The sequence below is a fragment of the Pan troglodytes genome, chromosome 5 (assembly GCF_028858775.2).
Source record: "Pan troglodytes isolate AG18354 chromosome 5, NHGRI_mPanTro3-v2.0_pri, whole genome shotgun sequence".
Classification (NCBI taxonomy): Eukaryota; Metazoa; Chordata; class Mammalia; order Primates; family Hominidae; genus Pan; species Pan troglodytes.
The window spans coordinates 38776039-38803295 of record NC_072403.2 but is presented as its reverse complement, the minus strand read 5'-3'; the positions used below and the strand labels follow the sequence as shown (position 1 = coordinate 38803295).

Here is a 27257-nt window from a genome sequence, read left to right as displayed (position 1 = left end):
TACATATTCAAATTTTACCAGTTTTCCCAATAAAGAACCTTATAACTCCAGCCACTCCCAGTCTCTTGTCCTGCAATCCGGAATCAAGCATTTCAGCAAGTTTTCATGTCTCTTTGGTCATTTTTAATGTGAGAGAGTCTATCAGTTTCTTATTTATTCAGGTTTTATTAATTAGCTTGAACTTATATAATTTTATTATTTTGCCCTTCAAGAACTCTGCTTTTTTTTTTTTTTTTTTTTGGTCTAGTTTATCTACCAGTTTTTGAGAGAGGGTTTGTAAAAATCATCAAATGTATTTTTAAAAAACTCAACTTCTAACTGTAGTTCTTTCACTTGTTGCTTTATAAATTGTGAGGCTGTATTGTTGAGTTTATATATATTTATGATTACTATATCTTCTTGTTTCTTTAAAAGTTATATGAACATGTTTTCTTTTGTCCTTTATGCACTTTATTTTTTTTATTTTTATTTTTTTTGAGACGGAGTTTCGCTCTTATTGCCCAGGCTGGAGTGCAGTGGCGCGGTCTTGGCTCACTGCAACCTCCAACTCCCAGGTTCAAGCGATTCTTCTGCCTCAGCCTCCCGAGTAGCTGGGATTACAGGTGCGTGCCACCATGACCGGCTAATCTTTTTGTATTTTTAGTAGAGATGGCGTTTCACCATGTTAGCCAGGCTGATCTCGAACTCCTGACCTCAGGTAATCCGTCCTCCTCAGCCTCCCGAAATGCTGGGATTACAGGCATGAGCCACTGCACCTGGCCCAAAATAGAATTTAAGGTTAAAAATAAAGTGCAGGCTGGGCATCGTGGCTCACGCTTGTAATCTTAGCACTTTGGGAGGCTGAGGCAGGTGGATCACCTGAGGTCAGGAGTTCAAGACCAGCCTAACCAACATGGTGAAACCCCATCTCTACTAAAAATACAAAAGTAGCCGAGCATGGTGGCACATGCCTGTAATCCCAGCTACTCGGGAGGCTGAGTAAGGAGAATCGGTTGAATCCAGGAGGCAGAGGTTGCAGCGTACCGGGATCACACCATTGCACTCCAGCCTGGGCAACAAGAGTGAAACTCTGTCTCAAAAATAAATAAATAAATAAATAAATAAATAAATAAATAAAGTGCATAGGCCGGGCGCAGTAGCTCATGCCTGTAATCCTAGCACTTTGGGAGGCTGAGGCGGGTATATCACCTGAGGTCAGGAGTTCAAGACCAGCCTGGCTAGCATGGTGAAACCCTGTTTCTACTAAAAATACAAAAAATTAGCTGGGCATGGTGGCACACCTGTAATCCCAGCTACTCGGGAGGCTGAGACAGGCGAATCACTTGAACCCAGGAGGCAGAGGTTGCAGTGAGCTGAGATTGTGCCATTGCACTCCAGCCTGGGAGACACAGGAAGACTCTGTCCCCCTCCCAAAAAAGAAATCAATTCTATTTTGTTACATATTGAGACTGTTGCCCAACTTTCTTTTGTGTCATATTTGCCACCAGGTAAATCTTTTTTCCCTGTTTTTAAATTTCAATCTTTACATATCTTTCTGCTTTAAGAGGATTTGCCATATGCATTCATATTAAAAACTTTCAATAAATTAGGTATTGAAGGAATATACCTCAAAAATAATAAGAGCCATATATGACAAACCCACAGCCAACATCTTACTGAATGAGCAAAAGCTGGAAGCATTCCCCTTAAAAACCAGCACAAGACAAGGATGCCCTCTCTCACCACTCCTACTCAACATAGCATTGGAAGTCCTGGCTGGGGCAATTGGGCAAAAGAAACAAATAAAGATGTCCAAACAGGAAGAGAGAAAGATAAACTATCCCTGTTTGTAGATGACATGATCCTATATCTAGAAAACCCCATTGTCTCAGCCCAAAAGCTTCTTAAGCTGATAAACAACTTCAGCAAAATATCAGAATACAAAATGAATGTGCAAAAATTACTAGTATTCCTATACACCAAACAACAGTCAAGCTGAGAGCCAAATCAGGAATGAACTCCCGTTCACAATTGTCACAAAAAAAATAAAATACCTGGGAATATAGCTAACTAGGGAGGTGAAAGATATCTACAAGGAGAACTACAAACCACCGTTCAAAGAAATCAGAGATGACACAAACAAATGGAAAAACATCTCATGCTCATGGATAAGAGGAATCAATATCATTAAAATGGCCATACTGCCCAAAACAATTTATAGATTCAATACTCTTCTTATTAAACTACCATTGAGATACTTCACAGAGCTAGAAAAACTATTATTATTATTATTTTTTTTTTGAGACGGAGTTTTGCTCTTATTGCCCAGGCTAGTGTGCAATGGTGCGATCTCAGCTTACCACAACCTCCGTCTCCCAGGTTCAAGCGATTCTCCTGCCTCAGTCTCCCGAGTAGCTGGGATATTACAGGCATGCGCCACCATGCCCAGCTAATTTTGTATTTTTAGTAGAGACACGGTTTCGCCATGTTGGCCAGGCTGGTCTCAAACTCCTGGCCTCAAGTGATCCCCCCTGCCTCGGCCTCCCAAAGTGGTGGGATTACAGGCCTGAGGCACTGTGCCCGGCCAGAGCTAGAAAAACTATTTAAAAATGCATGTGAAACCAAAAAAGGGCCCGAATAGCCAAGGCAATCTGAAGCAAAAAGAACAACGTTAGCGGTATCACACTACCCAACTTCAAACTATACAGGGCTATAGTAACCAAAACAACATGGCACTGGTACAAGAACAGACACATAGACCAATGGAACAGAATAAAGAACACAGAAATAAAACTACACCTATGACTGTCTGATCTTCAACAAATCTGACAAAAACAAGCAATGGGGAAAGTATTTTCTATTCAATAAATGGTGCTGGGAAAACTGGGTAGCCATATGCAGAAGATTGAAACTGCATCCCTTCCTTACACCATCCACCTTAACTCAAGATGGATTAAAGACTTAAATATAAAACTCAAAATTATAAAAATCCTGGAAGACAACCTAGGCAATACCTTTCAGGATATACTGGCAAAGGTTTCATGACAAAGATGCCAAAAACAATTGCAACAAAAGCAAAACTGACCAACAGGATCTAGTTAAACTAAAGAGCTTCTGCACTAAAAAGGAAACTATCAACAGAGTGAACAGACAACCTACAGAATGGGAGAAAATTTTGCAAACTATGCATCCAACAAAGGTATAATATCCAGCATCTATAAGGACCTTAAACAAATTTACAAGAAAAAAAAAACATTAAAAAGTGGGCAAAGGACATGAACACTTTTCAGAAGAAGACATACATGCAGCCAACAAGTATATGAAAAAAAGCTCAACATCACTGATCATTAGAGAAATGAAAGTCAAAACCACAATGAGATACCATCTCACATCAGTCAGAATGGCTACTATTACAAAGTCAAAAAATAACAGATGCTGGCTAGGTTATGGAGAAAAATGAACGTTTTTACACTGTTGGTGGGAGTGTAAATTAGTTCAACCATTGTGGAAGACAGTGTGGCAATTCCTCAAAGACCCAAAGACAGAAATACCATTTGACCCAGCAATCCCATTACTGGGAACATACACAAAGGAATAGAAATCATTCTATTATAAAGACACATGAACACATATGTTCACTGTAGCACTATTCACAATATCAAAGACTTGGAATCAACCTAAATGCCCACTAATGATAGACTGGATAAAGAAAACGTGATACACATACACCATGGAATACTATGCAGATATAAATAAGAATGAGATCATGTCCTCTGCAGGGACATGGATGGAGCTGGAGGCCATTATCCTTGGCAAAATAATGTAGGAAGAGAAAATCAAATGCCAGATGTTTTGACTTATGAGTGGGAGGTAAATTGTGAAAACACATGGACACACAGAGGGGAACTGCACACATGGGCCTATTGGAGGGTGGAGGTGGGAGGAGGGAGAGGATCAGGAAAAATAACTAATGTATACTAGGCTTAATACCTGGGTAATGAAATAATCTGTACAACAAACCTCCCTGACACAAGTTTACCTATGAAACAAACCTGCACATTTACCCCTGAACTTAAAAGTTAAAAAAGAGTATTTGTTATAAATCACACATGATTTGGTTCCCTTTTTCCTCCATTATTAGAGCCTTTGTTTTTTTATTGGTAACTGCTGAAGTAAAGATTTACTTTTGCAACTCATTTCACATTCTGTTTTTATTGTACAATGTTTCTTCCCTTTTCTTGCTTTCCATTTGATAGACTGATTTTTTTCTGCTGTATTAAAAGTTATACATACTGATTCTGTTCTTATGGTGGTTGCCTTTAATTTAACACAGTGAGCATTTACCTTTTAAAATGTCTTAACTACCTTAATATTTATATCTTGCCTCCTAAGTTCTTTAGCATACTCTTATGTTCTTTTGATTTTCTACTTCCCTCCCTCTAATGCCAATTCTCCTACCAAGTAGATATTACACACACACACATTCATTTACCCTCTTTTAAAAATATGGTCCTGGATTTGTTGACAAATCACCCTTATATTTGTTGTTGTAACTTTCTTGATTTGATTCTCTTTTTGTGTACTTCCTCTAAGAGTGTTTTTTGTTTGTTTGTTTGTTTTTACCACGTCCAAGAGTGTTTTAAATATGAGCCTTTGGATTCTTTGCATGATAATAAATTTGTTATGCCATCTCACTTGAATAGCAATTTTGATACATATAAAGTTCTAAACTCCAGTTTATTTTCCTTCACTACTATAAAAATATTATTTTATTTTATTCTTGCATTCATTGCTGTTGAAAAGTCTGACATCAATCTGATCTTACTCCTTTGTAAACTGTTCTTTTTTTTTTTTTTTTTTTTCTGATAGGGTATCACTCTGTCACCCACTGGAACCTCCACCTCCCGGGTTTGCCTCAGCCTCCCGAGTAGCTGGGACTACAGGCACACGCCACCAGGCCGGGTTAATTTTTGTATTTTTAGTAGAGACAGGATTTCACCATATTGGCCAGGCTGGTCTCGAACTCCTGTCCTCAAGTGATCCACCCGCCTCTACCTCCCAAAGTCCCAAAGTGCTGGGATTATAGGCGTGAGCCACTGTGCCCAGTTGATAAACTCTTCTTTCTAAGTTTTAAAAATATTTATTCGTCTCAATATAACGAGCATAGGTGTGGATTTTTCTGAAGCTCCTGTTAAGTATCCTTTGAACCCTTTTCTCTGAGGTCTTTCATAATTTAAAAAAATTTGTAAATTTATTAGTCATTATTTTCTCACGTATATATTTTTTTCCTCTCACTGTGAGTTCTCTTATGATTCAGATGTTGATACTTCTATTTCTAGCATACATTTTGCTGAACTTTCTTTTATATTTTTGATGTCTTTATTCTTTCCTACTGTCTTCTGGGATTATCTTTCATCTTATCTTTTACCTCACAAATCATTCTTCAGCTATATTTATCCTGGTACTTGTCTAATCTATAGTATTTACAACTGCTACTGTTATAGTTTTAACATCTAATATTCTGTCTTTGTTTTTGTGAGTTACTGGTTTTGCTTTATGTTGCTGGTATCTTCTATTATCTTAAGTATATTTGCCATTTTGTTTTAAGTTCTTGGTTCATCTTCACAATTCTGCATTGGATAGTATATGGTGTTAATTTGTTGTCTATGTTTTGCAATTTTTTTGTTCCTTAGCCATATCATTATGTTGATCTATGAGCTCACGTCTCCACGAGGGCACCAGCTAGTCTGTGGGGTAATGTGTAATGGGGAAGAGATAAAGTCAAGTATTGGTCTGTGTCCCTCCAGATCCAGCCCTGGTAGAGAGCCCAGAAACACTGTGGATCTCCCCATTTGCCACTACTCTTTCAGGCAACTCCTAGGAAAAGCACAGTCGGGAGTAGGCAGGTGCTCCACGTTGGGATTCACCAGCGCTGGGAGTTGGGGCAGTGGTCGTGAGTAGTGGAGAAGAGAATACCCAAAAGCTCACCCCTAATTTCATCTGTTCCCTACCGATTTACCTCGAAGATACAAGTAGCCTGGCCTGTTGCAGCCTGTTTATGTATGAAGGGGAGGCAACAATTGTCCCAAGGCGATTGGGAAGGACATAGTGCAGAAATTAAAAAGTCTTCCTGCAGCCTGTTCTCCCACTGTGGCTTATCTCCCAGGATGCAGCCCTGCCCATTCTCTACACACACCAGCTCAAGACAGCAGTTCTGTCTCTCCTGGCAAATATAAAAACACTTTATACTTATTTCTGCTGTTGCCAGCTCCCCAGATCCTTGCTTCCTTTTGCTTCTCTACCTTTACAAAAATTAATTTTGGGTGAGGGAGCTGGAAGCCTGAACCTACCTATTTGCCATTTCACAGGAACTGGAAGCTTTATTTCTGGTCCTCAAAGGGCAAAAGTGACAAGAGACATTCAATAGCTCATGGCCTGAGGCTTCCTGATGCCCAGCGTCTTACACTCGTAGCCAGGACTGATGTGTTGTCATAGCCATTCCAAGGGTCTCTTTTCAAGGTGTCCAATGGGGTGGCAAGCAGGGATTCTGATTCATCTATGCTCCAGGGACAGGAGAGAAAGGAACTTGGAGATTCATGAGGTAGGCGTGAAGCTTGGATAGTGGGAGGGGAGGAAGATAGATGTGTGTTGAGCATTTATTGTGCACTCTATTGAGCCCTTGCTGGGTACACCTTGAGGGCTAATTTACTTCACAGAATCCAGGAGGAATGCCTTCAGGGGTTCTTTCAGGAAAGTATCCACAGATTTTTAGGAGGCTGTGTGGTGAAGCTATGTTCATACTACTAGATAATATTTACCTTATAGGCTTCATGATGTATAAATCTGCCTTTCCTCTAATTTATAATAGAAGCATCCATATGATTTATGAATTCTTTCAGATTAGCTCTTTTAGGCCATCCTAGCTAAATACTGAGGGTGTTTAGTATCCTCAGGGTGCTTTGCTGCAGCTGTCCCCAGCTGGTCTTGTTTTTTCCTATTTTCTAATTGGTCTCTACCCCCATTCCTCCCTCAGTCTGTCTTGACAGATGGCAGATGCATCTTCCTATATGGCAGTGCTTGGCACTAGGTTTGCAGCAAATGCTTGTTGGATTGATTTTCTTTAGATTTGAAGGTTAAAAAGAGAGTTTTTCTCTTTATAGGCACCCATCCCAATTTCTTCTCCTTGCAATGCTCAGTAATTGCTACCAGGAAGGGCTATCACCAGGTTGTGTCCTAACTGGAATGAGCTCTTGAGTGGGAGTAAGCAATGTTTGTTGGTAGGTCAAAGGGTTAACAACAGTTTTAAGCTCTTTTTTCCCATGGGAAGATGAACTCCAGTTTACCTTATACTTACTGTTTCTTTGAAATGTACTGTTTGGATAAATGTGAAATGTCAGCTGTATTTAAAAAAATCACATTTATTTATTTATTTATTTATAACTGTGGAAATGACCCCTGGTTGGTGAACTACATCTATGCTGGGCAGACTGCGGGCAGGCATTTAGACTTGGTGGACCTATATGACCAGACCCGTATGAAAACCTGTTGGGAAATGTAGGCCCTGGATTCTGTTATGGTGTGTTTCTTGAATCCGAATATGCCTGTTTTCTTGGAATCCTCACTCATGGGTTGGTATAAGATGTGGTTCCTGTCATGTGAGAGATTCTTCCATCCTAGAATGGCTCCCCCGCGCCTCTCCCCTACTCCTGTGGTCTTGTCTACTATGACCATGCATATTCCCATGAGATGAGAGGGTTAAGAATCAGCATCTAGAATACATAAAGACTCCTGATGAAGATGTCTAATGCTGTCAGACTGACAAGCTATGTTTCCATATCCAATATTCCTCTACAAAGCTAAATAAATAAGTTGCCATATAACAGCCCACTAAGTCTTTTGAGTGTGTATGTTAATCTGAACCCAAGGCACAGCTAATTTGTATGAAGTAAGCATTGCAGGATTTTTTTTCCTACAAAAATAACTTTCTCTTCATTGTAATTCTATTGTAAATAAACAAGTGGTAAGCAGAGGATCATAAAATGTTCCTTGCTCAAAGCCTTAAAATTCCCAAAACTCCAGCATTCAAATTTCTCTGGACAGAATTGGAACCAAAATGAAGTCACAGTTAATAATAAAACATTACATTTGTGTAATGCTTTGAATATTCTAAAGATTTGATTCTACTTTTCCTGTCTTCTCTTCTCTGACTGACTCAATATGGCTTCTCTTGTACCTGCAAAAAGATGACTTCAAAATCCATTTCTCCAATTTTGAACCCACTACAGTACTTGATATCCATGTATGCCACTATTTAGAAGCAAAGGAAATAAAATCATTGAAATGACACTTTGAAATAGACTTGGTAGGACCTGAAAACTCACTGAATCCAATCTTCTCACTCAGACAGTTGAGTGGACAGTGGTTTAATCCACTGAAAGAGGAAATACAAGGGAAGGACATGTTTGAGAGGTGTTTAGAGAATGATTGATAAAAGGTCTTAGAAGAGGCGAGTGTCCACTATTTTTGCACTGGAGTATCTACCCCTGCTCCAAGGTCCCTCATGTTCACATCTGTTGGGGATGATGGGAGGGCCAGAAGACAGCCCACCTCATGGAAATAAGAGTAGCCAGGCTACATGGAGTAGGTCGGGAAGCAAGGAGGCTCAGGACCAAGGAAAGGTTTATTGAATAAATATTATGAAATGCTCAGCTGGTATATGAAGAGCAGTGAGGGTTGGGGGTATCAGGATCACAATCCATATTCAGTTCCAAGATGTCTGGACCATTTCACAGTTGGGATATGGTCTTCCTCTAAGGAAGAACATGGGCTGTTTTTTTCATACTTCTGATCACAGTTGGCAAGAAGGAATGGTTGGAGTAATAGACTAGTAGTTGGGTTCTTAGCTTTGTTTCTTTAATCAAATTCTCATGGCTAATGGCAAGATAGAATATGCTTATATAGGACATTTATCTGAAAGTTGTGTTACAGACAACATCCATTAGAATCATCCAGGGTACTTCATGAAAATGCAGATTTCTGAATAACCTCTAGAACTGCTGAATTAGGATCCCTGGGCTGGAGCCCGAGAATTTGCATTTAAGCCTACTTCTTAGCAATTCTTATGTACACTAAAATTTAAGAAGCATATGTAAGCTGGTTAATTATGAATTATTCTTATCAATGAAAAATTATACCAAATGAGAATTAAATGGGACAACTGGATATTTCATTGCTTTGAAGAAGCTGGTGACAACTTCATCTAAGACTTCCCAGTTGCTCTTTCAGTATTACTTCTAAATTTACTATTGCAGTTTATTTTTCATTAAATCTTCCTTCTACTTGTACAAAGAAAAATATCTTTGTCTTCCCTTTTAATTTTATTTATTTATTTTGTTTGAGACAGAGTCTCACTCTGTTTCCCAGGCTGGAGTGCAGTGGTGTGATCTCGGCTCACTGCAACCTCCACCTCCTGGGTTCAAGCGATTCTCCTGCCTCAGCCTCCCGAGTAGCTGGGACTACAGGCACCTGCCACCATGCCCAGCTAATTTTTGTATTTTTAGTAGAGACGGGGTTTCACCATATTGGCCAGGCTGGTCCCAAACTCCTGACCTTGTGATCTGCCAGCCTCGGTCTCCCAAAGTGCTGGGATTACAGGCGTGAGCCACTGCGCCCGGCCAATTTTATTTTTTAATTAAACATTTCTGAGACATTTTGGCTTTAATGAAAATGTTTCCAAAGCATGTTCAAAGCGTAGTCCTTAGTTTGATGGTCTGAAGAATGGAATCATTTATTAGTGGAGTTCAATAAATATTTATTCGCATTTATACATACAAGGTCCTTTGGACAGAGTAAGAGACACAAGACACCACCATTCCCTGAAAGAGCACACAAAACAATTACATAGATAAGACCAACACACACATTTGAACTGTGGTATTGAAACTTAAAAAAAAAAAGCCTAAAGCCCTCTCAGTAAAAAAGAGTTGAGTACTTATCGACACTTACATGTTTATTTATACATTATCCTATGTACTAGCATATGGCTTGACTATATACACCAGAACTCACACTGTAACAAATAGAAAGTTTATAAGTTACCAAAATAAATAGAAACTTTAACACTTCCTTCCTGTATCCTCAAGGATCATTTGCACATTCCCTGTAGTGTGCACATTCCATTTTGTAAACCAGTGTTTTTAGAAAACAATGCCTTCCTATATATAACCAAGCACTAAGTTCTGTGTTACAGATTAAAAAAACCATTTTAGAGTAAAGAGAAATAAGAGCAAACCCAGACTACTAGAACTGGTAAATGAAAGGAATAGCATTCAGAAAACAATGTATATTCAATAAATAGATAAAATAATAGGAAACATTTGCTTTGGGTTCATGTCAAAGCCTATTAAGAAGGAGACATAGACATAGGACAAAATGCATATGTAGAGGAAAAAGAAACAAAATATAGAAATGTAAACATTACTTCCTTCTGGCAAAATGTCTTCTAGCCTTTGGTGAGGTATTTCCAGACATTTATAGGCTACACTCTGCCAATGATTTTATTTAAGGATGACACAGTGAATGCTTATTTTTATGTCTACAAAAAAAAAGTTATAAAATTTAGTTATTCACACATTCATTCATCAGTGCCTCTTGATATTGGAAATGTTTCTCCCTATTGCTTTATGGATTGACTGTATTCCTGAAAAGCTTGAATTATATTTTAAAAACTCAGCCATAAGCTTTGTGGGAGACAGACTGTACCTGTCAAGTTCCCTCTTGTATCTCTGGCACCTCGCATAGCATCAGGCTCATAGTGAATATTCAAGAATGTCCTCTCGATGGTTGCAATATATTTGAAAATCTCAGCATTGAAAGGAATTCTGTGACAAACCACTTAAAAAAGTTAAAACGAATGAACATTCAGTAAATTCTGATTTCGATGAAACAGAGTTGTTCATAAGTGGACAAAACTATCCTTTAAGTAAACCCATGGGGACATTTGAGTTGAATAATTTATAGAGACTTAGAGCGCAGACATAGTCTCATATTCTTTTACCACACAGATAAGGAAAAGCTGGAGCTCACAGAAACTTGAAAGAGCTTGCCCAAGGCCACATCACTATTTAGGAGCAGTTATTTTAATATGTAACAAATTATGTGTGATTAATCTTTTTCAGAAGGGGTTACTGCAGGTTTTCTTAAAGTAACAGTATTAGATAATATTTTATAAAACTTAAAAACTCTATAACATAATGCTTCATAATGTTTAAGAATTCATAAACATTTAGTAAAAATATTAAAAACATGCATAGCAATGATAAAACTGACTTCACATTGGTGGTTATATCTGGGGGTAGTGAAAAGAAAATGGAAGGATTCAGAGGTATCAATTTTATTGTAGTCACTGATTTATTAAAAAAACCATTGAAACAAATAGGACAAAATACTAAGATTTAATAAAGCTGGGTGTTTAGGTAATGGGGGTTTATTAGTCTTTCTGTGTGTTTAAAATACTTAACAATACAAATATTAAAACTAAAATTAGTAAGAGATTGGTAAACTAATAGGTTTTTTAAAATACTAAGCAGAGGAACAAAGTCAACTGTTATTTATCCAAAGAACCATTAACAGAAATAGGCTATATATATATATATATATATATATATATATATATGCTAAAGGGTTTAGTCAACAAAGTAGATATTCTATAATTAGCAGCATGAAGGAGTTAGAGTACATCTTATGTTGTTATAATTAATAGTAAATATTTGTAACATACAGAAAATACATGGAACAACAGTCATGCAACCACTACTCAAATACAGTTGTGCTGTTTGCACCTGACTTCAGGTCCACCTTTCTTTTCCCTCACCAGATGCAATTACTAGTTTAAAGTTAGTGCATATCATTTGTTATTATGTTGTGAGAATTGTCCTCGTGAAATATGGACTTTTAGTTTATTTTAATGGTTGCACAATATATTGTAGAAAGGCAACACAATTTTATTTACTTTTTTATGCACTGATGGGCATCCCCTGACTTTCCACTAATTATAAGCAAACCTGCAATGAACATCCTTATGCATACTTTTTTGTTTTTGTATTTGAGAATGTCTTCAGGTCTCTAGGGCATATAAACATAGAATTGCTTGTCTGTAGGATACTTGTCTCTTTAAATTTGTACAACACTGCATATGTGAAATAAGTAGTTGAAATAAGTGGGAAAACTAACCCTTCCCACAAGATTCTATGCAAATTCCCATTTCTTCACATTTCTGCTTCAGCACGTGGTATCGTTAGGCTATCTACCTTGAGATAATAAAGTTATTCTACATTTTCCCCCCAAAGCTTTAAACCTTTACCTTTTCACATTTAGCCTTTTATCTCATTTAAAATTTATTTTTGTAATGGTGTGAGGTAGAGATCTGGTTTCATTTATTCCCCATGGTGATAGCCTATGTTCCTGCAATATTAACTGACTTATCCAACAGTTCTCAAAATGTGATCAGAGGATTCCTGGGGATGTTGGGAGGGAGAGATCCCTTGGATCCTTTTAGAGGGTCAACAAGGTCAAAAATATTCAGAAAATTAAGATGTTATTTGCCTTTTTTTTACTCTCACTCTCATAAGTGTACAGAAGGGTTCGCCAAAGACAACAATGGCATATGATGAATAGTGATGACTATTTCTCTGATATCTAACAGATTGTGTGCCTGTGTATTGTATTTTCTAGAGTTCTCAAAGGTAGTGAGTTTACGGTATAAGTATGTAGTTTTCAGAAATTATTTCTTTTCTACCATGCTTTTACCAGCTATCTTCAGTTATACCTGTTATAATCGCTGTAATCTCATTATCTTCCAAGAAATCATTTTTAAATCCTAAAGCTTTTCCTTTTACACAGAAACATAACAAAAATTATGTTTACTTTGTTGTTTTGCAATAATATATTTTTCAAAAATGTTTTTAATTAAAAAATTTTATCTGAATAGGGTGGATGGTTGGCTTTAAAAAGGGAGAAGAGAAAACACATTTTCTGGTGTCTAGATTGCCTATGTCTAGAGATGCTGAAAAGGATGACATTGACATATCAGCAAGTTATCTGATTCCTCATAAAAAGGAGAAATCTATTCCAAAGAAACTGAGCACAACTATACACAACAAAAATATGTTGAAAGTGATCTTTCGTTCAGCTTTATAGATGTTAATAATTTATCATATTGTGTCTTGCGCAGTAAAACATTTTCAAACACTTATATGGTTCCAACAAAGTTGCAGTATCATTTTGGGACCAATCATTCAGAATTTATTAAAAAAAGGAATTAAATAACCTAAATGTAGATGTAATACACTCTTTAAAAGCTTCTTACAGGATAAGCCATCATATTGTATTGGGTAGAGGAGCACACACAATCACAGAGAGACTAATAAAGGCTTGAACAGTTGACATTGCTGAATACCTGCTGGATGAAAAATCACCACAAGAATGCATAGTGCTGGCATTTTCCAATGATGCAATAACTTGTCAAATTAAAGATTTAACTGCAAACATAAAGACTGAGTTAATATGTCATCTAAAGAATTGTACCTTAGCCTTACAAGAAACTGATCTACAGATGGCTATACATCCTGTTTTGCTTTCATTCATCAGGTATCAGCATCAATTGACCATTGATGATCTTCTTTTATGTGAATTCTGGGCAACAGGGGTTCTGAAACATTAAAAGTATTATATGACTTTTTTGAATCTGGTGGTTTATCCTCAACAACTGTGTTAACTGTGTTAACATTTGCACTGATGGTGCAAAAATGGTGGATTTTATCCAATGGTGGGTAAAATGACTGGTGTCTTAGCACGAATTAAGGCAATGGCACCAAATTTTATTAGTAGTCATTGTATTCTTCACCACCACACATTCGTAGTAAAAAAAAAAAACAGTTTTACTAAAATAATGTCCTTGATGAAGTTGTAAAAATTATTTTCTACTAAATCTCAACCCTTAAGCACATTCAAAAAATATTCTTTGTGACACAATGTGATGTACCCATAAAACACTTCTACTGCATGCTGAAATATAGTTGTCTTTCGGAAAAACACTTGTTTGAGTTGCAAGCTGAATTAGCCACTTTTTCTTTTCTTTCATGGAAAAACCATCTTTTCACTTGGAAAAAAAAAGTGACAGAAAATTGATTATTCAGACTTGGGAATTTGGCAGACATTTTCTTGAAAATAAACAGTGATACTATCACTTTAGGGAAAACAACTAGTTGTATTTGTTGCCAGTGCTAAAATTTAAGCTTTTAAAAGTAGAAGTTGGAATTTTGAAAAGCTTGTATCTGCTACTGTGGGATACTTAGAATTTTTTCTGATATCAGCAGCAACATTAATGAATATAATATTTTTTTGAGATAGGGTCTTGCTCTGTTGTTAAGGCTGGATTGCAGTGGCATGAACAGGGCTCACTGAATGCAGCTCTCAACCTTATGGGCTCAAGTGATCCTCCTGCCTCAGCTTTCCAAGTAGCTGAGACCACAGATGTGCACTCCACTCTTGGCAAATTTAAAAACATTTTGTAGAGATGGGGTCTTGCCATGTTGCCCAGGCTGGTCTTGAACTCCTGGGCTCAGACAGTACTCCTGCCTTGGTCTCCCAATGTGCTGGGATTACAGGCATAAGCCACTGCAGCCAGTTTGAGTTTTTGATATTGCATGAAATGTTTGAACGTTTCGAATACCTGCATAATTCAGTAAACAGATATTTCCTAATGACCATATAATGTTACAGAACCTTACATGAGTAAAAATAATTTCAAAATGCAGGATAGGCCAATAGATTTCAATGACTTCCTGTTGTTTATCCCCTGAACCAGAAGATTTACACTCACCCTAGATTCTTACGTTTCCCTCAACCCCTTCATTCTATTACTCAGTACTCAGTGTAAATTCCACCTCCCAGACAGCAGACAGCTCTTAAGTGTATGCTTTCCTGTTCATTACTATTTCTAATGCCCTCATTCAGAACTCTGGCAACTTACTTTATGATGTCAAATCTCTTACGTAGCATAAGAGGCCACTGCCCACCTCTCTTCTCTAGCTTCCCCCATTTCACTGTATTGTCTAGTAAGCTGATCTTATTATAGCTTTTTTTTTTTTTTTTTTTTTTAAGACAGAGTCTCTCTCTGTCGCTCAGGCTGGAGTGCAGTGGTGTGATCTCTGCTCACTGTAATCTCCACCTCCCACCTCGAGCACTCCTCTCGCCTCAGCCTCCCAGGTAGCCGGGACCACAGGCGCACACCATTGAACAGGGATAATTTTTTTGTTTTTGTAGAGACAGTGTTTTGCCATGTTACCCAGGCTGGTCTCGAACTCCTGGGCTCAAGTGATCCACCTGCTTCAGCCTCCCAAAGTGCTGGGATTACAGCCACTGTGCCCAGCCTATTACAGCTCTTTATAAAACAAAAACAACAAAAAAACCGAATATATTGATTCATGACTCCCTACCTTTGCATTCACATGATTCCTTTGCCTGGAATGTCCCCCTTCTTCTACCTGCTTGGGAAATTCCTAGCTATATCTATTAAAATTCTATTCAGATGTCTTTTTCCAGGAAGCTTTTCTTAACATAACTCACGCCATTAAGTTATTCGCTTTATTTTTCTAGGTTATCTTCTATTTGTTTCTACTGTTGTACTCATCATTCTGTAAGGTATTGGGGCTCTGTAGAATTCCTGTTACAAAATTACTTTTTGGTTTGATAATATTTACCTACATTGAGCAATCCCATAAGAAACAGGCCTGTGAAACTCTATTGGGTTTCCTAAAACAATATTGTTGAGAGATTATTTAATTACCTAGCTTTCTTTTTATAGGGACTTACCAGAGAAATATATTTCTGGTCTTATCATATTAGTTACTCTTCAGATTTGTTTTAGAAAATAGTCACCATTAACACCTTTTAGAATTGATTGGTGGAAAGTTTCCAATCAAAATCGTGGTCCACCTCTAGCAAGCATGTAAAATTTTATGATCTCCAATTAGCCTCCGTTTAAACTCTAGTCAGGCATTTAGCTTCACAAAAACTGAAGTCAGGGATAGTCAGTTTTCCCATATTAGCAGAGAGCTGGGAAGTGCTGATGTGCACAACCTGCAGCCTGAAATAGTTGCTTTTTCTAAATAACAGTAAAACTGTTGCTCTCTGAGGATGGATAGGTGGACGCTATTTGTTGTTTGCAAAGCTTAGGGAACCCTGTGGTTGAGATTTTTTCCAATACATGCATTTTTTTTCCTTTGCAAAGGGACTGTTGGATAATTGTTAATTTTCCCAAGAATATAATTATTTCTTTTATTGTTAGATAGAGTTAATAGTTTATCTACAGTTTCACTTTCTGCAGTTTCAGTTATCCATGGCTTGAAAATATTAAGATATTTTGAGAGAAAGAGGAAGAAAAAGAGGCGTCACATAACTTTTATTACAGCACATCGTTATGTTTCTATTTCATTATTAGTTATTGTTAATCTTACTCTGCCTAACTTATAAATTAAACTTTAACATGCGTATGTATGGGGAAAAAAACACAGTATATATAAGGTTTGGTACTATCTGCAGTTTCAGGCATCCACTAAGGATATCAGAACATATTCTCTGCATATTTAGGAGCAATTACTGTATGAGATTTTTTTCTTTCTGTGTAAACACATGGTGTCATAGTCCATTTCGTGCTACTATAACAATATCACAGACTAATAACAAATAACATAAATTTACTGGCTTATAGTTCTGTAGGCTGAGAAGTCCAAAATCAAGATGCTGGCATCTGGGAAGGCCTTTTTGTTGCATCATCACACAGAGGAAGGTGGAAGGGTGAAAGAGAGAGCAAGAAGGGGCTGAACTTACCCTTTTATAACATCACCAATCCCACCCTAATCACCTCTTAAAAATTCCACCTATTAATACTGTTACGATGGCAATTACATTTCAACATGAGTTTTGCAGGGGAGAAACATTCAAATCATAGCACATGGGTTAGGTGAGAAATGAAGAGTGAGGTATACAAGAGCATCCAGAACCATACTATATAGATTCCAGCTGTTTTGGTGTAGAAGCAGCACAAATGTAGAAGCTGCATTGTTTCTTGATAAAAGGGCCCTGGAAAGATGACCAGCTATACAGTTTCCACTAGAGGAAATGCAGATTGGCTTGTATGACTTTAGAGTATGAAATATAAAGATCTGGAGTCTGTTCCATGTTTTTTTCAGGACTGGTGTGACTATATTATGGATAACGAAGGAAAGGAGCCTCCTTTGAAAGAAGCATCTAAATTAGGGATGGGCTCCTCATTTGGAGGATGTTAGAAACTACGAATCAATGTCTCTCATGTTCAATGGAGCTCCCATTTTTATCAGTTTCATGAGACTATTATTAATTTATTTGAATCCAAGATGAGGCTCAAATATACCCAGAAGAAAAAAAATTAAGAAATGAAACCAAGACTCCTAATGCTTTGAATGTTCGTAACATTCGAGAAAAATTTGAGCCTGGGCTATATAATCAAAGTCTAGGACTTGTGAACCTAACAGGGTTCCACTGTCACCTGTTTTCAAGAGAGTGCTGAGAAAAATTCCAATCTATACCTTAAACAATTAGGTTAAATGATTTAAAGAAATTAGCCTTCAGAGGACTGAATTTTTAATGATTTTTCTACTTGGAAAATGTGACTTCTAAATAAAAAAAGTGCTTGCTTATTATAAAACCTTGGTTCAAAGGTAAATACTATGTTCTGACAAGTGTAAAATAAGTACAGCATATGTGAAAATAACTGTTAACAGCAAATGCTTAAGAAGTGTTCTTGTTTTCTAAAATAAACATTTCCTGTTCCTAAAGTTTTTGGATCAGAAAATGGAAAAATATAACTCTAGTTAATGGGGATATGCAATTTGACTGTAGACCAATAATTAATTGTCATAAAGACTTTAAAAATCCTTCTAGATTAATAATGTGTAGAGGAGTCTTAGAGGATTACTCAGTAAAATAAATTCAAGGTAACAATCTTAATCTAAGTTTCTTTAATATTCTTGATCTGGGTAAACATTTTCATAAATTAATTTTGTGAATTTTGAGTTTAAAATATGTCCTGCTCTAATTTCACCATGTGTAAAATAAAAAGGCAATCATAGTATTTTAGTCCATATAAAACCATGCCTCCATTTATAAAAACAGACTTTTTTTGGACAGTTTAACAGTTACAGAAAAACTGAACAGGAATTACAGAGAGTTCCCATATGTCCCCTCAAGCCCTCTTCCCTCCAGTTTCCACTATTAGTAACATCTTGCATTAGTGTGGTACATTTGTTAAAATTGGTGAGCCAATATTGATACATTATTAAGTCCATAGTTTACATTAGGGTTCACTCTTTGTGCAGTTTTATTGGTTGTTATATTTTATTGGTTTTGACAAAGGTATGACATGTAACCACCATTACAGTATCATTCAGAATAGTTTCACTGCCTTAAAAATCCTTTGTGCTCCACCTATTCATCCAATCCTTCCCATGGACCACTGGTAACCACTACCTTTTTACTGTCTCCATGGTTTTGCCTTTTCCAGATTACCATATAGTTGGACTCATACGATATGTAATCCTTTCAGATTGGCTTTTCCTTAGCAATATGCATTTAAGGTTCCTCCATTATCCAGAGATGGTTTTAGTTGTCACAACTTGGGTAGAGAGATCAGGGGTCAATGCTACTGGCATCTAGTGGGTGGTAGAGACTGAGGTAGCTCATGAGCATCCTACAATGCCCAGGACAGCCCCCTACAAAAAAGAATTATTCAGCCCCAAATGCCAACCATGCTCGAGGTTGAGTAACCTTGTGTTAAGAGTGACATGTGGCATGAGAAATGGGGCGGTTTTGGCTTATGTTGTGATATTCTAGATTCAGATATTTCCCTGAGCAGAGAGGCTGAAATGCTGAAAATTTTTCATTTGATGACCTTGATGCTTCCTTTCCTGACCATCGTAAAGAACAAATGGCTCCTTTGCTTTGGCAAGAAATACTGAAGGTGGTGGTTTTTTTCTGTTTGTTTTGAAATGAAGTCTTGCTATGTTGCTCAAGCCAGTCTTGAATTCCTGAACTTCTGGTCTCAAGTGATCCTCCTGACTCAGCCTCCAGAGTAGCTGGGACTACAGGCACGTGTTACTGCACCCAGCCTTCAACGTGATTTTTTTAATTTCATTCAGGTGACAAACTCATGCTGAGGTTCCCAATTTTTGTCTCAGAGCTAGGATATTCTAAATTTGTAAAAAAAAAAAAAAAAAGTTAAGAAATATTAACTTTCTACGAAACACTCTAAATACTAACAAAGAGCTTGGTGAGTTTTCCCACTTACCTGTGTCCCATCTGTGCTTCAGTTGCATATATATATATATATATATATATATATATATATATATATACACACACACACACACACACACAGAGAGAGAGAGTCTTATTCTGTCACCCAGGCTCCAGCGATCCTCCCTCCTTGGCCTCCCAAAGCACTGGGATTATAGGGATGAGCCACTGCCCCCAGCTCAGTTGCTTATTTTGCATTATTTCAAGGCAGTGGAGGCAAAACGCTCAAAATTAATTTCTCACAGATCAACATCACATCTTGGAGTAAAACAAACACATATTGAAGGTATTTTAATGTATGTTTTCTTGAACTTCTTCTGACTAATAGGGGAAATATTTTCATTAATTTTTACCAAAGATTTCTGGATCATGTAAATATATTTTTCTATTTGGGTAACAGTTTATAGTTTGCTGTTATTTCTCTGTTCATTTATTTATTTTTATCATATACCTCCTAGAGTAAGATTTAATTTGATGGAAATGTTTTGTGGATTCTGCTGTAATTAATGCACATAATAGCAGTCAGTAATAGAATTTCTGTAAACCTATATTTATTAATTATCTAATACCTTCTCTTCATTTTGCTGTTGATTTCCACTAAGTAGATTAAATTGTGTTCTTAAAAACAGAAATTCATTTGTGTATGGATACAAAACAAAATGTTCCCAAATGCAATCTTGGATGTGATGCTCTAAACTTTAGAAATCCAGCTTCATTTATTTTGGATTAATTTCTCCTGCTTGGAGGTTGACACACTGTTCTACATCTATCAAATGCATGATTATAAAATTAACCATTTTGTACAATAATGAAATTAAACACACACACACATGAACTGTAAACTATACAGCACCATCTCTGTGTCATAGTTTTAAAAGGTACTTCCAGATGACATAAAAAATGAAGAGATATTTTTTAAGAACCTATTGATTTTTGATCTCCAATTTTGTGTGTGGGGGGTTGTTTTTCTTTAACCCTAGTTTTATCTAATTTGAGATTCATGAACAAGGTATCCCTAAGTGAAAGAGCAGCAGGTATAATTATTAGTTATTTTATAAGACTTTGTGAAGTCTTTGGTATAGTTCTAAAAACAAAGTGAAAGAACCTAATGTATGTATAAAAATAGTTTTGCAAGTCAATTGGTTTCTAATTCTTTGCTTTCAACAAAATTGAAGAAGAACCTTATACTTGAGTTGTCAGCTGACAGATTATTGAAAATATTATTTAATAATAGCCCATTATGTGAGCTTTGCACATGACTAAGAAGAAATTTTAAAAATTGGGTGAAGTTGCCTCAACAAGTCTTTATTTTCTCATTCATTTATATGATCAAGTTTCCTTAGTTCTTTCATGTTAAAATTTTTTAATTGAAATAATGTACAGCCCAGATTCATTAACAATAAGTAATATTTGTCAACATGAAATTGGGAAAATAAAGTCCCTATCCATCTCATTAAGAGATGCATTTCCAGTTAAATTTTACCATTACAAACTTATACTTTTATTTACCAAAATGTGTATTACAGATTGAGCCTCCCTCATCAGAAAATCTGAAATGCTCCAAAATCTGAAACTTTTTGAGCACCAATATGATGCCACATGTAAGTACTGTACTTAACACAACTTCGTTTCACATATAAAATTATTTTAAATATTGTATAAAATTACCTTCAGGCTACGTGCATAATGTATATAAGAAACATAAGTGAACTTCATGTTTAGACTTGGGTCCCGGCCTCAAGATATCTCATTATGTATATACAAATATTTTAAAATCCAAGATAATCTGAAATCCAACACACTTTTGGTCCCAAGCATTTCAAATAAGGCATATCCAATCTGTATTGACATTATTTTGATCTCTAACAGTTGCTAGTCCTATCTTAATCCATATAACTTTTTTTTGAGACAGCATCTCACTCTGTCATCCAGGCTAGAGTGCATGCAGTGGCACGATCATGGCTCACTGCAGCCTCGACCTCCTAGGCTCAAGTGATCCTCCTACCTCAGCCTCCCAAGTAGCTGAGACTACAGGCAGGAGCCACCATGTCCAGCAATTTTTTTTTTTTTTTTTTGTAGAGATGAGGTTTCCCTATGTTGCCTAGGCTGGTCTTGAACTCCTGGGCTCAAGTAATCCTCCTGCTTCAGCCTCACAAAGTGCTGGGATTACAGGTGTGGGCCACTGCACCCAGCCCATATAACTTTTACACTTACAACAAGAAATTAAAAATTCAGTGTAAGAACATATTTTGTTGCAAAGAAGCAGAATAGGTGGCTCAATAAAAGATTTCCAAGAACAAAGAAAAAAATTACATTAGGATGTAACCAGGGTTGAGAACTCAAAAAAAAAAAGAAAAAGAAAAAGAAAAATTCTACATGGGGGGTAGAATAAAAATATGAATTCAAAGGGGGAAAAAAGAGCAATGGAAAATTTCCAACCATTAAGAAAGAGGTTGTTTGTATATTTTTTAAATTAATGATAATGGGTGTCAAAACATTATGATATTTAGATTGAATTGAACATATGAGTGATTAACAGTTTTATTTTAAAGTGTTAATATGGAGAATATGTTGGAAATTATATATTTTTTGCAACTATCTGGACACATGTTGACAATTTTAGGTCTATCTAAGTCTATGGGAGGAGGCATATGACATTTCACAATCCTTGTAGGAGAGATGTGAAGGGAAGACCCCTGAGCTATTCTTCCTCCTTCTTGTGTTACCCCAATAGGAAAATGGACTTATAACTGGAGAAGAGAAGCTAGGTGTCAGCAGAGACATGATGGAGTGGACATTTCTTTCAGTCCTTTACCAGGAAGTCCTCTCAAACTGAGGAGGAAAATACTAAGGGAGAGACACACTAGTCTTGAAGCCCATGGCATTCCTGAAGACCCACCTCACACCCCAAATTACCAAACCCCAAAGCTCTCTTCAGCTCAGTAGGTTGTCCTTTAATTTTCAGTAACCCTTCCCTACAGCAGAAGAACCAATTTTTCTTTTCCCTCATAATTTGAATCCCTCCCACTAATTTATTTGAAGATGAAGATATTATCCTCTTTTACTACCAGTGAAAATACAATGACTTGAGAAGAGAAAATCATCTGTGTGATGCTAGGGTAGAAGTGGAAGTTGTGGGCCCTCGAATAAACCACTAGTCTTATACTTGAAGCAGGATAAACAATAAATGCCAAACCCAAGGCAGAAACTAGAAACATGGAGGAAAAGAGGCATAAATGCCTCACATTAGACAGTTACATTCTAAGAAATCTTTCTTGCAGCAGTTACTTTCCTACAATGACCAACTTCCTCTGACTCCAAATTTACTCCTTATGTACACTTGGGTTAGATATTCCTTTGACCATCCAATCATACCATTGTATAGTACCATTTACACATGCATACATGCTCACCTAAAGAATTTGTGTGTGTGTGTGTGTTTTTTTTGTTTTTTTTTTTTTTTTTAAATAGAGTCTGGGACCTGGTTTCCCTCCATTGAGTCACTGGTGAAAAATTTAGTAAATCTACGAAGAGAGTTTAGTAAGTGTAAGAAGAGTCTGCTCACTGTGTGTGATATTCCAATAGATTCATGTGTTCTACACACAGGGATCTCTTGGATATAAGGGAGGCATTTCTCAGGTGTCTGGGTGACTTTCTGGTCACTATCCAGGTTCCTGACTCAGCTTCCCAGGTCTCTGTGAATAAGCAGAGGGGATCCACATTCAGACAAGGCTCCTGGGGCTCTGACCAGAGGGGCTGGACATCCCTGGTAGACCTGACATTGGGCACTGAGACTCCTGGAAAACTTAAGCTGTTAATTTTGCAGTTCTCCATCTTGACTGCTTCTCAGACTGACCATCAGTTGGTGGGTTTTCATCAGCCTTCTGCCTCACCTCCTCTGATCCAAGCAGCAGCAGGGACTCACTTGCATGCACTGGTCTTGTAGGCAGTGACTTTTAAGCCACATCCTCTGTCTATCAGGCTAAACTTGCCTGCCTGAGAGGCATACTCCTTCCATCCTCTACCGTACATCTGTGAGCTACCAACTCTGGCCCTAGTGTGATACTGCCAGAATGTTGTGTACCTCATCTATTTAGAGTGGGAAGCCCATAAGGCAAACTGAAGAGGCCCCGTATCCTCACTCCCTTTCTGCTCAGTTTTTTCATCTGTATTATCTCAACTTCACTCTACTAACCAGAGCACCAAGGAAGGGCAGGTTAGCAATTATGTCTATGATCACTATAGAGAAGCGGGGAGATGACTTATGATCCTCTTTGTACTGGATTCCCTACTGAAGGCATCTGATGGCTTCTGATTTCCCTGGTCTGAGAAGAAAGTCCCTCTCCACCTCTCCCTCCTTACTCTACCTCAGGCTGAGGGGCTCAGGCAACCTTTTATGTTGTATATGGCATAGGTATCTCTGCCTCACTCCAGAAGGGACCAACCAATAGCCACCTACTCACCTACTTCTGAGGTCTAGTGCCTACAGACCTGGTGTTCATAAATTTAAGTTCTGGATTTAGGTCTCCTTTCCTGTAGCCAGGTGATCAGTGACTGGCAAAAATCAAGATCCCAGACTTCCTGAGTAACCTCATCAAGACTGAGGTAACAGCTCACATAGCTAGTGCATAGACAGATGCAGGTTACAAGGAGTCTGACTCCCGTACACATTTGGAGGCTCCCTTTGGGACTGCTGGGATGCATGAAACATGGGATTTCACTCACAGTTGTGCTCACTATGTGTGATATTCCTATAGATTCATGTCTCTACACACAGGGATTTTTGATCATTCTGAATTGTTGATTCCCATAAAAAATGAATACATGGTCATCACTGTATATGCTGCATTACTGAATACATATTTATGAGAGTCTCCAACACATCTTTACACGTCTGAGGAGTGAAAGAATTTCCCACAGATTAGCTTCTGGTTCCCCACATTTCAAACCTCATTTCTGTTCCACCTCTGGCATTGGGTGTAGTATGTCTCCTTAGTGCTCCATGCCAAAATAAGTGGCACAGCGGTAAAGTCATTTCTGGTGAGGGGAGGGGGATTTGGAGAAAAAAAGAAAGGATTGCCGGGGAGTACATTGGGAGGGTTAGGAGAAATGCTGGAGATGCGGTCCACTCAATGGAGGCACATACAACCAAGCTGAGAAACGACATAGTACCCAACAGAGTTGGGAGATGTGAAACCCAAACATCAATCTCCACCTGGGCATAGAGGAAATACTCGATTTCCAAGCAGGTTCTAGGTTCAGAGGAGAGAGCCCTTGGTTGGAAGCGCTGGTCTTGCAGGATGGGGTGGGGGCGTTAATGCAAACTTCTGGTCCAGCAGAGGTAGAAACAGACCAGATCTAAGTAGCAGCTCAGAGGCAGCGGACTTGAGGGATGAAGACGTGAGGCCCAGAGGGTGGTGCCTGGCAGAGAAAACAGCTGCCAGACACCAAGGCCACCTCGGGTTAAAGGGAACAAGTTATATCCAAAAAAACCCCAACACGGTGAAAATAGGAAGAATAAGGATATCACCTGGAGTGTTCTCCTGAGACACTCCCCAAGAACCTGGATTCTTTAACAATCCCTCCAGAGCAGGGACACTCAGCACATATATCTCCCACAAAGTAAAGTGTCGGAAGGCCTGGGCAGACCCTTCTCCCTCCCCTTCTCTCTCCTCCACGGGCCGGCCCGGAGGAGGCTCAGGGATGAGAACTACTGTCACTGCTGTTCCCCACCTCACCCCAACGAGAGAGGAATCTTTAGAGGTCTGTATCCCTCCTTCACCACCCCGCCTGAGCGCCTGCTGGAAAACACAATCACCGTCTCAAATCTCACCCTGCAACTGCATCCAAGCGCTTTCTCCAAGCGTTCGGGGAGCCGCCGGAACTCTTCTTCCAGGCAGGCGTTCCGGGACTCCGCACAATAGGCACCTACCCTTGGGGTTTTGAGCCGCAGTGTCTGCCTCTGTTCAAGTATCCAGGCTCAGGTACAGACCTTTCAGTGCAGGCGGCGGGAGGCGCGAACACGGAGGACCCCCTCAGGCATACTGCCGCCCGGGCGGCGGCGCCTGACAGATTGCCTCCTTGGGATCCGCGGACGTGCCCTGGGCGCTCCAGCTCCGCGCGCCTCAGACACTGAGGCTATGATTGGCCTGGCTGAACGTCAATCAGGGCTCGGCGCCGTGGAGGCGGGAGGAACGCTGTAGGCCGAGGCCGCTTAACTCCCTACGGGGTTATTCTCCGCCTCTTCTAGGGTAGGCAGGTGTTCCCGAGTCCCTTGGGGGGGGGGTCCCCGCGGCGGCCTGAGATGCTCGGCGCCAGGTTGTCGCGCCCTTGAGCTGGCTGAAGTAGACATTGGCTCTGGAGAGTCTGCGTTGTTCCTGGTCCCAGAGCCGTGGTCCCGATACTGCGCTTCCCGCTCCTCCAGTCCCAGCTCCCAGGCTCCGTCTTCTCCCGCTTGGCGCTGGAGAAACACCGGAAGAGAGAGTCCCAGAGTGACTGCTGTGGCCCTGCGACCTGACTGCCACCTTCCAGGACTCTAGCCCTGGCTCCTTCTAACCTTCTCGCCCCTCAGTGCCCCAGAGAGGCTGCTATGCGGACAATTATTCATCAGCCGGAAGAAAAGGAGGTGCCAGTGTTAGGCGCAGAAGAGGGTTGGACCAGAAAAGCTGGAGAGGGGCAAGAGGGGAAAGAGGGGGAAGGGGGAAGGCGGAAGAAGTTGGGAGGGGTAACAGCTCGAGCTTTTCCTGTAGGGTAGTTTCTCTTCTCTCGGTGCCGCCCCATCTGCTTCTTGCCTCAGTTCCCCACTCGCACCCGTGCACCTCTGCGGCAGGCGTGTGAAAGGAGTGGGAGGGGGGGCTTTTGGTCGGGATATCTGGTCCTCCAGACCCCACAGCCTTGGCTGAGAACTTACTTAAGCCCACTCCAACTGACTTGATAAATGAGAATCTTGACCACCCCACTGGTAGGTAGAAATGAGGGACGTCATCTATCCCTGAATGGAATAACCCGAAACCGCAGGTCCCGTGGATGTGGGAATCCACAGCACTGGCTGCGCTCCTAAGGCTCCTAAGTCCACTTCCGAACCTCATCTAAGACCCTGAAAGCCAGACTGGGGATACATTGGATTATTATTATTTTTTTTATTTGAGACAGGGTCTCGCTGTGTCGCCCAGGCTGGAGTGCAGTGGTGTGATCTTGTCTCACTGCAACCTCCGCCTCCCGCGTTCAAGCGATTTTCGTGCCTCAGCCTCCCGAGGAGCTGGATCTACAGGTGCGCACCACCACGCCTGGATAATTTCTGTATTTTTAGTAGAGACGGGGTTTCACCATGTTTGCCAGGCTTGTCTCGAACTGTTGACCTCAAGTTATCCTCCCGCCTCCGCCTCTTAAAGTGCTGGGATTACAGGCCTGAGCCTCCGCGCCAGTCCTACACGTTGGATCTTTTCCCAGACCTCCTCCTCAGACGTGGAGCGTACAGATGATGCTCCATCGGTTACTCTGATCCTGACTTTGGGACTGCCAGATAAAACTGGGAGAAACCCTACATTTACTCTTACTGTAACGTATTGGCTTGAAACTGCAGGTCAGAACCCATTTATGTTGAGACCAAAAGACTTTTTTTCCAAGTAGAATGAAATAGAATAAAATAGAATTGAAAATACTTGCCTGCATCACAGGTAATGAGAGTAACTATAGTTTCATGAAACCGTTGTTTCAGTTAAATATGTTTTTGCGTGTGTGCATGTGTATTGGGAGGAGATATGTATTTCATATATATATGTAGAGAGGTGGAAATCAACAACAAAACTCCATAATTTTTCTTATTTTCTAACAGTTCTTGATTTTCAGTAAAAATAATTCTTTAAGAACAAAATTTTGAGCCAGCT

General features: G+C 39.1%; 2 long non-coding RNA genes across 2 annotated transcripts; one reads left to right on the top strand and one right to left on the bottom strand.

Moving 5' to 3' along the window:
- Positions 1-16424: 16424 nt before the first annotated feature.
- Positions 16425-25972, bottom strand: LOC100608459 (uncharacterized). The gene is made up of 2 exons (XR_127822.7): positions 25205-25972; positions 16425-19265 (listed from the first exon to the last, which is right to left on the bottom strand). It is a non-coding gene; the product is annotated as an uncharacterized LOC100608459 (long non-coding RNA).
- LOC129144234 (uncharacterized) lies at positions 25864-27031 on the top strand. The gene is made up of 2 exons (XR_008548465.2): positions 25864-25996; positions 26524-27031. It is a non-coding gene; the product is annotated as an uncharacterized LOC129144234 (long non-coding RNA).
- The last annotated feature ends 226 nt before the right edge of the window (positions 27032-27257 follow it).